The sequence below is a fragment of the Camelus dromedarius genome, chromosome 7 (assembly GCF_036321535.1).
Source record: "Camelus dromedarius isolate mCamDro1 chromosome 7, mCamDro1.pat, whole genome shotgun sequence".
Lineage (NCBI taxonomy): Eukaryota > Metazoa > Chordata > Mammalia > Artiodactyla > Camelidae > Camelus > Camelus dromedarius.
Genome location: NC_087442.1, coordinates 83,710,978 through 83,724,275, shown reverse-complemented (window position 1 = coordinate 83,724,275; position 13,298 = coordinate 83,710,978). Strand labels below are relative to the sequence as shown.

The 13,298-nt window shown below is 37.9% G+C and overlaps 1 protein-coding gene across 1 annotated transcript in view; it reads right to left on the bottom strand.

Moving 5' to 3' along the window:
* Positions 1 to 13,298, bottom strand: part of OGDH (oxoglutarate dehydrogenase) — a 349,301-nt gene that overhangs the window by 104,971 nt on the left and 231,032 nt on the right. The gene's annotated exons all lie outside the window — the stretch shown is intronic.

Genomic DNA, 13,298 nt, shown 5'->3' with positions numbered 1-13,298 from the left:
AGGAAGACTTCCGGACTCCCAGCCTGGGGCTGGGCATCTATTTCTTTTCTTGTCTCTAATACTGCCTTGACCTAGTTAGGCTTGTGTCTGGGGCCCGTTCTCCACCCTGGTCTGGGAGCTCTCAGAGGCAGACACCGTGTTGGTTCTTTCCTGGGCTCAACAGGGACTCACTGGTGCTCATTAAAAGCTTTTCCCTGAGAGCATTGCTGGTACCTTGGGGGCAACTCATTTTCACAACCCGCTCTCCTGTCTGAGGCTTTTGAGCACTAGTCCCAGTTAAAAGTGGAAGGAAAGGTTGTGCCTAGCAGGCTGGACTCTACCCCCTACACATCAGGCTGGACACTCCCTCCATGTCCCCTCTGCGCCTGGGGGTGGAGACCGGGGGTAGGTCTGGCCCACCCTCCCCGTGGGCCTGCAGGCCCTTCCCCTCGTCAGCAGTGGGCTGGAGGAGCAGGCTTCCGAGGTGCTGGTGGCTGTGCCACTCGGGGTGGGAACAAAGGACCAGGCAGCCCTGAGCTTTCTGGCTTCCGCATCAGTGCATCCTGACTGTGGCTGAGCTCCAGGACAAGACAATCTCAAACATTCACTGAAATGTATAGATTGGACCCTTATCTGTGCAAGGACCCCTGCCCCAGGAACCAGACTCTCGACCCCCAGGAGTCAACCACATACACAAGGCAACGGAAAGGCCAAATGCTGTGACAGCTGGGGCATGGAGAGCCTACGTGGGCCTGGGATGGTGGGCGAAGTCCCCACAACCAATGGGGAGTTCACCACCTGAGGACAGGCAGGATTTGGGAAGACCTGGAGGGGGCCTTTGCGTGGTCACAACAGAGTTGGGAGGAAGGAATCCCCAGGGCATGTGAGAGCAGTGAGCAGGTTAGCTGGCTTAGCAAAGGCTTTGTGGGGCGATGGTTCTCAACTGGAGCAATTTGCCCCAGTGGGGCATCTGGCAAGGATGGAGACAGTTTAGATTGTCATATCTGGGGGATGGATACTGGCATCTAGTGGGCAGAAGCAAGAGATGCTGCTAAATCCTACAATGCCCAGGGCAGCTCCCACAACGAGGAGCTATCCGGCTGCAAATGGCCCTGCAATGCAACAGGAAGGGAGGGGATGCTGAGAGCCCTGTGGGAGAGGGCAGGGAATTCCTTAGGAGTGTGTACATCTGTGGTAAGAGAAAGCAGATGAAGGAGAGTCAGAACAATGGGAGCTAGATGGCTGCAGATGTGGACGGGCATCACCCTAGTGCTATTAGGGATCCAAGTTCTTCCGTCTTCCTGCCCTGCCCTCTTTTTTTGTAAGTTGTGAAATATGCATAACGTAAAATTTACCATCTTAATTATTTCAAGTGTACAAGTCACATTCTTGTGCAACCATCACCACCAACCATCTTCAGAACCTTTTCACCTTCCCAAACAGAAACTCTGTACCCATTATATTTTGCCTATGTTTTCTTCTAGGATGTTTGTAAGTGTCTTGTCTTATGTTTAAGTCTTCAAGCCATTTTGAGTTTATTTTTGTGTGTGGTGTGTTCTAATTTCATTGATTTACATGACCCCACTCCACGAGCCCCTGGCAACCACCATTCTGCTTTCTGTCTCTATGGATTTAATCATTCTAGGGTCTTCATATAAGTGGAATCGTATAGTATTGGTCCTTTTGTGTCTGGTTTATTTCACTTAGCATAATGGCTTTGAGGTCCATCCAGGTAGTGGCATGTATCAGAAATTCATTCATTTTCTGACTGATGTGAGGTGATAACCTCATTGTAGTTTTAATTTGCATTTCTCTGATAGTGACATTGAGCGTTTTTTCACGTGGCTATTGGCCATTTGTATGTCTTCATTGGAGAAATACATGTTCAGGTCTTCTGCTCATTTTCGGATTGGGTTGTTTGTTTTTTGGTTATTAAGTTGTATGAGCTGTTTGTGTATTCTGGAAATTAAGTCCTTATCAGTCTCATCATTTACAAATACTTTCTCCCATTCTGTAGGTTGTCTTTTTGTTGTGTTTATAATTTCCTTTGCTGTGCAAAAGTATATAAGTTTAATTAGGTCCCATTTGTTTATTTTTGCTTTTATTTCTATTGCCTGGGTAGACTGCCCTAAGAGACCATTGCTAAAATTTATGTCAGAAAATGTTTTGCCTATGTTTTCTTCTAGGAGGTTTATAAGTGTCTTGTCTTTAAGCCATTCTGAGTTTAGTTTTGTGTATGGTGTGTTCTAATTTCATTGAATTACATGCACCTGTCCAGCTTTCCCAGCACCACTTGCTGAAGTCTTTTCTCCACCCTTGTATGTCTGTCTTTATTCTAGTACCACACTGTTTTGATAACTGTAACTTTGTCGTAAGTTTGAAACAGAAAGTATGAGTTTTCCAACTTTGTCCTTTTTTTGTTGAGATTGTTTTGGCTATTCATAGCCACTTGAGTTTTCATATGAATTTCTGCAAAAACTGTCTTTGGGATTTTGATAGGAATTGCACTGAATCTATAGATCTCTTTGGGTAGTACTGACATCTTACCAACACTGAGTCTTCCAGTCCTTGAACGTGGGATGTCTTCCCATTTATTTGTGTCTTCTTTAATTTCTTTTTATTTGGTTTGATTTAGTTTTTTTTGAAGTATAATTGACTTACAATGTTGCATCAGTTTTAGGTGCATGACATAGTAATTTGATATTTTATATAATACAAGATGATCACCACTTCTTTAATTTCTTTTCTTTTAATGTTTTATAGTTTTCTGTGTACAGGTTATTCACCTCCTTGGTTGAATTTATTACTGAGTATTTTATTCTTTTGGAGCTATTGCAAATGGAATTCTTAATTTTCTTTTCAGTTTGTTTATTGTTAGTATATACAAATGCAAATGATTTTTTTGCAACTGATTTTGTACTCTGCAACTCTGCTGAATTTGTTTATTAGCTCTAGTAGCTTTCTTGTAGATTCTTTGGGATTTTCTGTATATAGGATCACACCATCTGTGAGTAGAGATAGTTTTACTTCTTCTTCTCCACTTTGGATATCATCTGTTTCTTTTTCTTGTCTAATTGCTCTGGCTAGAACAAATAGCAGTGGTGAAAGTCATCCTTGTCTACTTCCTGATCACAGCGGAAAACTTTCAGTCTTACACCATTGAGTATAATGTTTGCTGTGGGATTTTTGTAAATGCCCTTTATCATGTTGAGGAAGTGCACTTCTATTTTTCAGTTTTCTGAGTGTTTTTGATGATGAAGAGTGTTGGATTTTGTCAAATACCTTATACGCATCAGTTGAGATAATTTTGTGGCTTTTCCCCTTCATTCTATTAATAAGACGTATTTTGTTGATTGATTTTGTAACATGTTGAACCACCCCTGCATTCATGGATAAATGTCACTTGGTCATGATGTGTAATATTCTTAATATGCTGTTGGATTTGACTTACTTGTATTTTATTCAGGACTTTTGCATCTATATTTTTAAGGGATATTGGTCTTTTTTTCTTAGTCAAGCTAAAGTTGTATCAATTTTTTGTTTGTTTGTTTCTTTTTGAAAAACTAGCTCTTGGTTTCATTGATTTTTCTCTATTGTTTTCTGTTCTCTGTTTTGTTTGTGCCTGCTCTAATTCCTCTTATTTCCTTTCTTCTGCTAGCTTTGGGTTTAGTTTGTTTTGCTTTTTCTAGTTCCTTAATGTGTACAGCTAAGCTGTTGATTTGAGCTCTTTCTTCTTTTTTAATGTATGCATTTGTTGCTATAAATATTCTACTTGGTACTGGTTTCCCTGCATCTCTTAAGTTTCAGTAAATTGTGTTTTTATTTTTGTTTATTTCAAAGTATTTTCTGATTTTCCTTGTGATTTCTTCTTTGACCCATTAGTTATTTAAGAGTGTGTGTTTAACTTCCACAAATTTGTGAATTTTTCAGTTTCCTTGTGCTCTTGGTTTCTAGTTTCATTCCATTGTGATTGGGAAAGATACTTTGATGATTTCAATCATTTTAAATGATTAAGACTTGTTTCGTGGCCTAACATATGGTCTATCCTGGGGAATATTCCATGTGAACTTGAGAAAAATGTGTATTCTGCTATTGTTGCTTAGAGTTGTATATTCATGTCTGTTAGTTCTAATTGGTTAATTGTGTTGAGTCCTCTATTTCCTTACTGATCTTCTGTTTGCGCATTCTACCCATTATTGAAAGTGGGGTATTGAAGTCTCTAACTATTATTATAGAACTGTCTGTTTCTCCCTTCAGTTATGTACAGTTTTGTCTCATATAATTTGGGACTCTGTTGTTTTCTGTATATATGTTTATAATTATATCTTCTTGATGAATTGACCCTTTAATTAATACATGATGTCTTTCTTTGTCTCTTATAACAGTTTTTGACTTAAAGTCTATTTTGTCTTATATTAGGATAGCTATCTGTGCTGTCTTTTTGTTACTATTTGCATGGAATATCTTTTTACATCCTTTTACTTTCTTTTCTTACTTTCTATCTAAAGTTATTCTCTTATAGATAGCATATAGTTGGAACATTTGAAAAATCCATTCTCCAATCTCTGACTTTTGAATGGAGAGTTTAATACATATGCATTTAAAATTTTTTAAAATTATTTTTTGGTGGGGAGGTAATTGGGTTTTTATTTATTCATTTATCTTTAATGGAGATACGGGGGATTGAACCCAGGACCTTGTGCATGCTGGGCATGTACTCTGCCACTGACCTATACCCTCCCCTCTCCATATGCACTTAAAGTAATTACTGATAAGGAAGGACTTCTGCCATTTTGCCATTTGTTTTCTGCGTCTTATAGCTTTTTTCATCTCATTTCCTTCATTATTGCCCTCTTTGTGTTTATTTTTTATAATGATATGTTTTGATTCCCTTCTTGTTTCCTTTTGTATACCTTTTTTTTTTTTTTGTAGATACTGTCCGGACTACATTTAACATCCTAAGATATAACTATCTAATCTAAATTGATAATAACTTCAAAGAATACAAAACTCTATTCCTATATGACTTCATCTCCCCTTTATCTTGCTGATGTCACAAATTACATCTTTTACAGTGTTTCCCCAGTAACAACAAATTATAATTTTTATGTATTTGTTTCTTATATCATGTAGAAAAATTAAAAAGAGAGTTACAAACCAAAGCTGCAATAAAACTGGCTTTTATATTTGCCCATGTATTTTCTTTATCAGGGATCTTAATTTTTTAAAACATTCTTGAGTTCTGTCTTGTGCCCTTTCACTTCAGCCTGAATAACTTCCTTTAGTATTTCTTGTAGGTCAGGTCTAGTGGTAATGAACTCCCTCAGCTTTCTTAATTTATTCCTTATTTTTGAAGGATAATGTTGACCAATATAGTATTATTGGTGTTACTTTCCTTCAGCACTTGAAACAAATAATGCCTGCTGCCTTATTGACTCCAGGGTTTCTGATGAGAAATCAGCCGATAATCTTAGTGAAGCAAATTTATACATGATGAGTCACTTCTCTCTTGTTGTTTTCAAGATTGTCTCTTTATCTTTGGCCTTTGACAGTTGATTATAGTGTATCTTGGTGTGGGTCTCTCTGTGTTTATTCTACTTGACACTCATGATTCATGCCTTTCATCAGATTTGGGAAGTTTTTGACCATTATTTTTTTCGAAGAATCTTTCTGTCTTTTTCTCTCTCTCTTCTCTTTCTTGGAATCCCATAATGCATATGTTGCTTTGCTTGATGGTGTCCTAAATTCTCTTAGTCTCTTTTCATTTTTTTCCATACTTTAGAATTTCTGCTCCTCAGATGACTATTTCAATTGCTCTATGTTCAAGTTCACTGATTATTTCTTCTGCTTACTCATATCTGCTGTTGAATCCTTCTAGTGGATTTTTCATTTTAGTTATTGTACTTTTCAGCTACAGAATTTCTTTTTAGATTTTCCATTTGTTGATAATAGAATTTTGTTCATACTTTTAAAATGATTTCCTTTAGTTCTTTGTACCTTTTCCCCTTTGACTTCTTGAGCATATTTAGACTGTTGTTTTAAGAGTTTGTCTATGGGCTTCCTCAGGGTTGGTTTTTGTCAATTTATTTTTATTCTTTTGAATGGGCATATTTTCTTGTTTCTTAGCATGCATTATCATTGTTTCTTGTTAAAAACGGCATTTGATTATTATAATGTGATAACTCTGGAAATCAGGTTCTCCCTCTTCCCCAGCATTTGCTTTTTCAGTTTATGTTTTTACTATTGAGGTCTATAGTAGTCTATTTCGACACTTTTACAAACTATTTTTGCCAAGTCTATTACTTGTGTGTGCTTACTGAAGTCTCTGCTTCCTTTAGCTCCTGATTAGCCAATGTTTTGGCAGAGATTTCCTGGAATGCCAGGAGCTAAACAAACAAAACATACAAACACATGTGCACACACACAACAGAAAAACCAACAAAACACTCCACCTCTCCCATTTTTTTCAGATTGGCTCTGTGCTGGGATTCTCCTTTAATATTTATGTAGGCTTGCTCTGAGGCTAGGCATCAGCCCAGGGTGAAAGCTTCAGGTCTTTGCCAGTCTTCCCTGGGTATGTGTCTTGTGCTATGTGTGCATATGGCTTTCTAAATATCCCTTTATACACAGCTGCTTTTGAATGTAATAATTTTTCCTAGCTTCTGCTCTGGGCTTAGATTATCAAGTCTGATAAAAAGAAAGAAAAAATATTCAATAAAATCAAATGGAGCTTGAAGGACTTGTAGGACACTATCAAATATACAAACATATGCATTATGGGAGTCCCAGAAGGAGAATAAAGAAAGATGTAGAGAAAATAATGGTGGAAAATTTCCAAAGTTGATGAAAGACATGAATATAAACATTCAAGAAACTTAATGAACTCCATGTAAGGTGAACTCATACCCATATCAAGACACATTGTAGTCAGATTAACAAAGGCCAAAGAGATAATCTTGGAGGCAACAAGAGAGAAGCAAATTGTCACATACAAGGGATCCTCAAAAAGATTATCAGCAAGTTTCTCATCAGAAACCTTAGAGCCCAGAAGATAGTGGGCTGATATACTCGAAGTGCTAAAAGGAAAAAAGCTATAAACAAGAACACTGTCTCTGGCAAAACTAACCTTCAAAAGTGAAGGAGAAATTAAGACATTCCCAGATAAACAAAACTAGACGGAGTTTGTAACTATTAGATTTGCCCTGCAAGAAATGCTCAAGGGAGTCCTGCAAGGTGAAATGAAGACACTAGACAGTAACTCAAAGCTGTATGGAGAAATAAAGATGTCAGAAAAGGTAAATACATGGGCAACTGTAAAAACTATATCATTGGGGATTTCTTGTAAGTCCTGTTCTCATAAGTTGCTTGAACTTACTCTCATTCAGCCTCGGGCAGGAGCAGTTCAGGACATGGAGATCAAGCCATGGTAGGCCTTCCCTGAAAGCTTTACATTTCCTTTAGAATTTTATATAGAAAAGGAGCAGGAGGAGTGTATCTTTGGCCACCTTGACGCAGACCATGACCGCATCAAGACGCACAGCCAAACTCTCATTCAGCTGGAGAGGAACTCACAGCCACTGGCCTGATGCATTTCTTCATTGTTGGACCTTTTGAGGGGAGACAGTGGCTGTTCTGCATGGTCTGGACCATCGGGAGCTAAGACTTCCACGGTCAGACTGGAAGCTGAGAGATGCTGTGGCCGGTCTGGAGCCAGCCCCTGACCACGCATGACATGGCCATCCCCCCACTTCCTGCAGCTCAACCCACCAGCCCTGTCTCTGCCCACAAGGAGAGTGAGGACTGTCTCTCTTAGACTTTCTCAGGCTTGTCCTCACTGAGTGGTCAGTTGTTTTAGACTCCACTAGATTTCACTCTGTTGGTAATAAAGGATTGCTCTCTCCTGGGCAGTTGACGTGAAGGGAAGTTTTGGCTTAGGCGTTGGTGAGAAAGGTGAGTGGAGGGCATTGACACAAGGTTGAATTGTGGCCCAGTCTTGTCCCTTGAAGGCCTTCTAGGCATATGTCTCAGAGACATAGGTCTCTGGGATATAAGAAAGCTGTTTTTGAGCAAAGATTCAATAAAATAAGTGATTCCCCCCCAAAAGGCTATATCACTCTAACAATGATTTATAACTACACTTTTTGTTTTCTACATGATTTAAGAAAAAATAAATTTAACAACAACCAAAAAAAAAAAAAAAAAAAAACAAAACCCCAACGTGAAAGCTAGTATTACTGTAACTTGGTTTGTAACCCCAAATCTCACTTTCTATGTAATTTAAAAGACTAATGCATTCAAAATGATTATTAGTTTATGTATTTGGATGCACAATATATAAAGGTGTAAGTTTGTGACATCAGCAACTGGAAGAGTTGGGAACAGAACTGTAAAGGAGCAGTTTTTTTATGTTACTGAAGTTAAGCTGGTGTATATTAAAATTAGAGTGTTATAACTTTAGGATGTTAAATGTAATCCCCATGTAGCCACAAAGAAAATAGCTATAGGGTATACACAAAAGGAAATGAGAAAGGAATTTTAACACTTCACTATCAGCTAAACACAAAAAAAGACAGTAATGCAGGAAATGAGAGACAAAAAGCTACAAGGCATAGAGAAAACAGCGAGCATAATGACAGAAGAGCTTCATTATTAGTAATTAATGTAAATGTAAATAGATTAAACTCTCCAATGAAAAGACACAGATTGATAGAATGGATTAAAAAAACGTGACCCAACAAAAAAGAAAAAGAAAAAACAAAACAAAAAATAATGAACCAATTGTATGTTGTCTACAAGAGACACACTTGAGCTCCAAAGATACCCACAGGTTGAAAGTGAAAGGATGGGAAAAGATAATCTATGCAAATATAACCGAAGAGAAGTGGCTATACCAATATCAAACAAAATAGACTTTATTTTTTATTTTTTTTTGAAGGGGTGATTAGGTTGATTTATTTACTTATTTACTTTTAATGGAGGTACTGGGGATTGAACCCAGGACCTCATGCATGCTAAGCACACACTCCACAATTAAGCTCTACCCTCCCCCACCCAGTCAAAATAGACTTTAAATCAAAACGTTTACAGGAGTCAAAGAAGGACATTGTATATTAATAAAAGGTTCAATAGGAGAAAACTAAGTGTGTATAAACATTGCACCTAATGAGAGACCATCAAAATCTATGAAACAAAACTTGACAGAATTGAAGGGAGAGATAGAAAGTTCTACAATAATCGTAGGAGAGTTCAATACCTCACTCTCAATAATAGCTAGGACACCCGGACAGAAGGTAAGTAAGGAAACAGAGGACTTGAACAGCACAATAAACCAACTAGATTTAACAGACATATACAGAGCACTCTGTCCAACAACAACAAAAGATACATTCTTTTCAAATATAAATGAAATTAGGCCATAGACTGCATCTCAACATTTGAAAAGATAGATATCATAGGATGTATGTTCTCTGACCACAGCTGGATGAAGTTAGAAATCAATAACAGAAAGAAAACTGGAAAATTTGTGGAAACTATACATTCATTCTTAAACTATTAAGCAACCAATCATTCACAAAACACATCACAAGAGAAATTAGGAAATAATTCGATATGAGTGAAATGAAAACACTACATACCAAAACTTATGTGATGCAGTGAAATTGGTTCTAAGGCTATATTTATAGCCATAAACAGTTAACGTCAAAAAACAAGAAAGATCTCAAATGAACAGCCTAACTTTACAACAGAAGGAATTTGAAAAAGAGGAACCAACTAACTGAAAACTAAACCCAAAGCTAACAGGAGGAAGGAAATAATAAAGATTAGAGCAGAGATAAATGAAATGAAGAATAGAACATTAATGAAACCAGAAGTTGGTTTTTTAAATATATCAAAAATATTGACAAACTTTTAATCATATGGAATAAGAAAAAGGAGAGAGAGGGCTCCAATTACTAAAATAAAAAACTGAAGTGGGGACATTACTACTAATTCTACATAAATAAAGGATTATAAGAGAGTACTATGAACCATTGTATACCAACACATTGGGTAGCCATGATGAAATGGATAAATTCCTAGAAACACAAAATTTACTAAGACTAAATCATGAAGAAACTGATAATCTGAATAGACTGAAAACTAGTAAGGAGATTGAAGCAGAATAAAAAAACTCCCCCAAAATAAAAGTCCTGGACCTGACAGCTTCACTGGTGAATTCTACCAAACATTGCATTGCCTTGACACCAAAGCCAGACAAAGAAGCAAGATAGCACTACAAAACGATACCTCTAATGAACACTGATGCAAAAATCCTCAACAAAATGCTAGCACACAGAATCCAGCAGCCTATTAAAAGGATTGTACAGCATGACCAGGTGAGATTTATTTGTCAAATGAAAGGATGGTTCAACATACTAAAATCAGTCAATTTAATATGCTGCATCCACAAAGTGAAGGGAAAAAAACCCCACCTTACATCTCAATTGATACAGAAAAGGCATTTCACAAAAATCCAACATGCTTTTGTGATAAAAACACTCAATAAATGAGGAATAGAAGGCAAACTTCATCACAATAAAGGTCCTATGTGAAAAACTCACAGCCAACATTGTACTCAATGGTGAAAGACTGAAAGCTTTTCCTCTAAGATCAGGAACATGGCAAGGATGCTCACTTCCTCCACTCCTATTCGACATAGTACTGGAAGTTCTAGTCAGAGAAATCAGGCAAGAAAAAGAAAGAAAAGTCATCCAAATTGGAAAAGGAGAAGTAAAATGATCACCATTTGCCTATAATATGATCTGATATGTAGAAAACCCTAAAGATTCCACAAGAATACCTTTAGAACTTAATACATAAATTCAGCAAGATTGCAGGTTACAAAGTCAACATACAAGCTTCATACATGACCCAGTTCTATACACACTTTCTATTTCTTTAAATTGAAGTGTAGTTGATTTACAACATTGTGTTAGTTTCTGGTGTATAACATACTGATCCAGTTATATGTACATACGTATATACTCTTTTCATATTTTTTATCATTATAGGTCTTACAAGATATTGAATACAGTTCCCTGTGCTACACAGTAGGACCTTGTTGTTTATCCATTTTATATGTAGTTGTTAGTGTCTACAAATCTCAAACTCCCAGTTTATCCCTCTCCCCTCGATAATTATAAACTTGCTTTCTGTATCTGTGAGTCTGTCTCTGCTTTGCAAATAAGTTCATTTGTGCCATTTTTTTTCATTCAACATATAAGTGATATCATATGAAATTTGTCTTTGCCATATGGTCCCATAATTCCACATCTGGGTATATACTCGAAGCAGGGTCTGGAAAAGATACTGTACACCTTTGTTCATAACAGCATTATTCACAGTAGCCAAAAAAGTGAAAGCAACCCAAGGGTCTATCCACTGATGGATGGATGGCTAAACAAAATATGGTATATGCATACAATGGAATAGTATTCAGCCTTAAGGAAGAAGAAAATCATGCAATATACTACAAGATGGATGAATCTTTTTTGGGGGGGTGGGGGGAAGGGATATTTATTTATTTATTTTAATTTCTTTTTTTTTTTTTTAAATGGAAGTACTGGAGATTGAACCCAGGACCTTGTGCATGCTGAGCCCATGCTCTACCCCGGAGCTATATCCACCCTCTCTGAGATGGGTGAATCTTGAACTCAGTATGTTAAGTGAAATAAGCCAGTAACAACAAGAAAATACTGTATGATTCCATTTATATAAGGTACTTAGAGTAGTCAAATTCACAGAGACAGAAAGTAGAATGGTGGCTTCCAGAGACTGTGGGAGGGGAGAATGGGAAATCCATGTTTAATGGTACAGAATTTCAGTTTTACAAGATGGTAAGAGTTAAGAGTACAGATGGTGGTGATGATTGCACAAAAATGTGAATGTATTTAATACCACTGAACCGTACACTTAAAAATGGATGAGACGGTAAATTTTATGTTACACGTATTTTATGAACACAAAATACGTATGCACAAAGAGCCATGGTTTTTAGCAGTACGAGTTTGGCGAGAGGGAAGGATGAATCGGTGGAGCACAGGGTATTTTTAGGCAGGGAAATTATTCTGCATAATATTATGATGGTGGAGACATGTCATTACCTATTTGTCAAATCCCGTAGAAGGTACAACACCCAGAGTGAACTCCAATGTGAACTATGGACTTTTGGGAATAATTACATGTCAATATTGGCTCATCGATTACAATAAATGAGCCAGACTGAAACAAGATGCTGATAATAGATGATACTGTTGGGAGAATAAAGGGTTCTGTGGGAACTCTATAGCTTCTTAGTTTTTCTGTAAACATAAGACTGCTCAAAATTTTGTGTTTCTTTTTTTTTTGAAGAAGAAGACTTCACATTGGCCAGAACAGGATCACAGGGCCACTGCTAGCTGCAAAGGAGGCTGGGAGAGCAGGGAGCAATGTCTCTCGCCTGGACTGTGGATACATCCCTTTACCAAATAGAATTAGGTTCTGATGGCAAGGAAAATGAAAGGTACCTCTAGGTGACCAAACTCTATGTCTCAATCTGGAGGCTGGTTACCCCAGTGAACCGGAATTACCATAGACTGTTCACATCCCTGCTGGTCAGAGCATTGCACACACATGCCTAGCCAAGTGCCACAGCCTGGGCCAGTGACGGCTGGAGCATCACTGCCTTACCCTGACCTCAGCCCAGACTGCAAACTCTGTAGGCTCCCGGGGAGCAGAGCAGCAAGCCAGTGAGGGGTCCTCAGTCCGCCACGCACCTACCCGATCTGACCCCAGGAGGCTTCTAAGCTGGCAGCTGGCCTCTGCTCACCGCCTCCTGAGCTCAGTGACAGCATTCAGCTCCAGTTCCTTCTCGGGGACTGCTCAGGCATATTCAGTCTCAGTAGTAACAAAGGAAAATCGAAAACAAAGCATCCTTTTCCAGTTATTAAATTTGTAAAGTCTGACAACAGATGTAACACACAGTGATGGCCAGGCTGGTGACTTGGCACTTTTGGTTATTGCTGGTGTTGTGAAAAGAATCACAAGCCTTGGGGAATCCATGCATGTCCACTATCTGAACACTTTGCCAGACACAGATCAGCAAGAATCTGATAATTACTCAGTACATCCTAGATTAGATTAGCCCAAAGGAAGAGCTGATGAACTGTGCACTTAGGGTCATAAACGTGATACTCTTTACCACTCCGATCGCATCTCTAGAATCCTGGATTAAGGAAGATAAACACAGAATAGAGGAAATGTAGTTAGGCACAAAGACATTAACCAGAAACTTACAATAA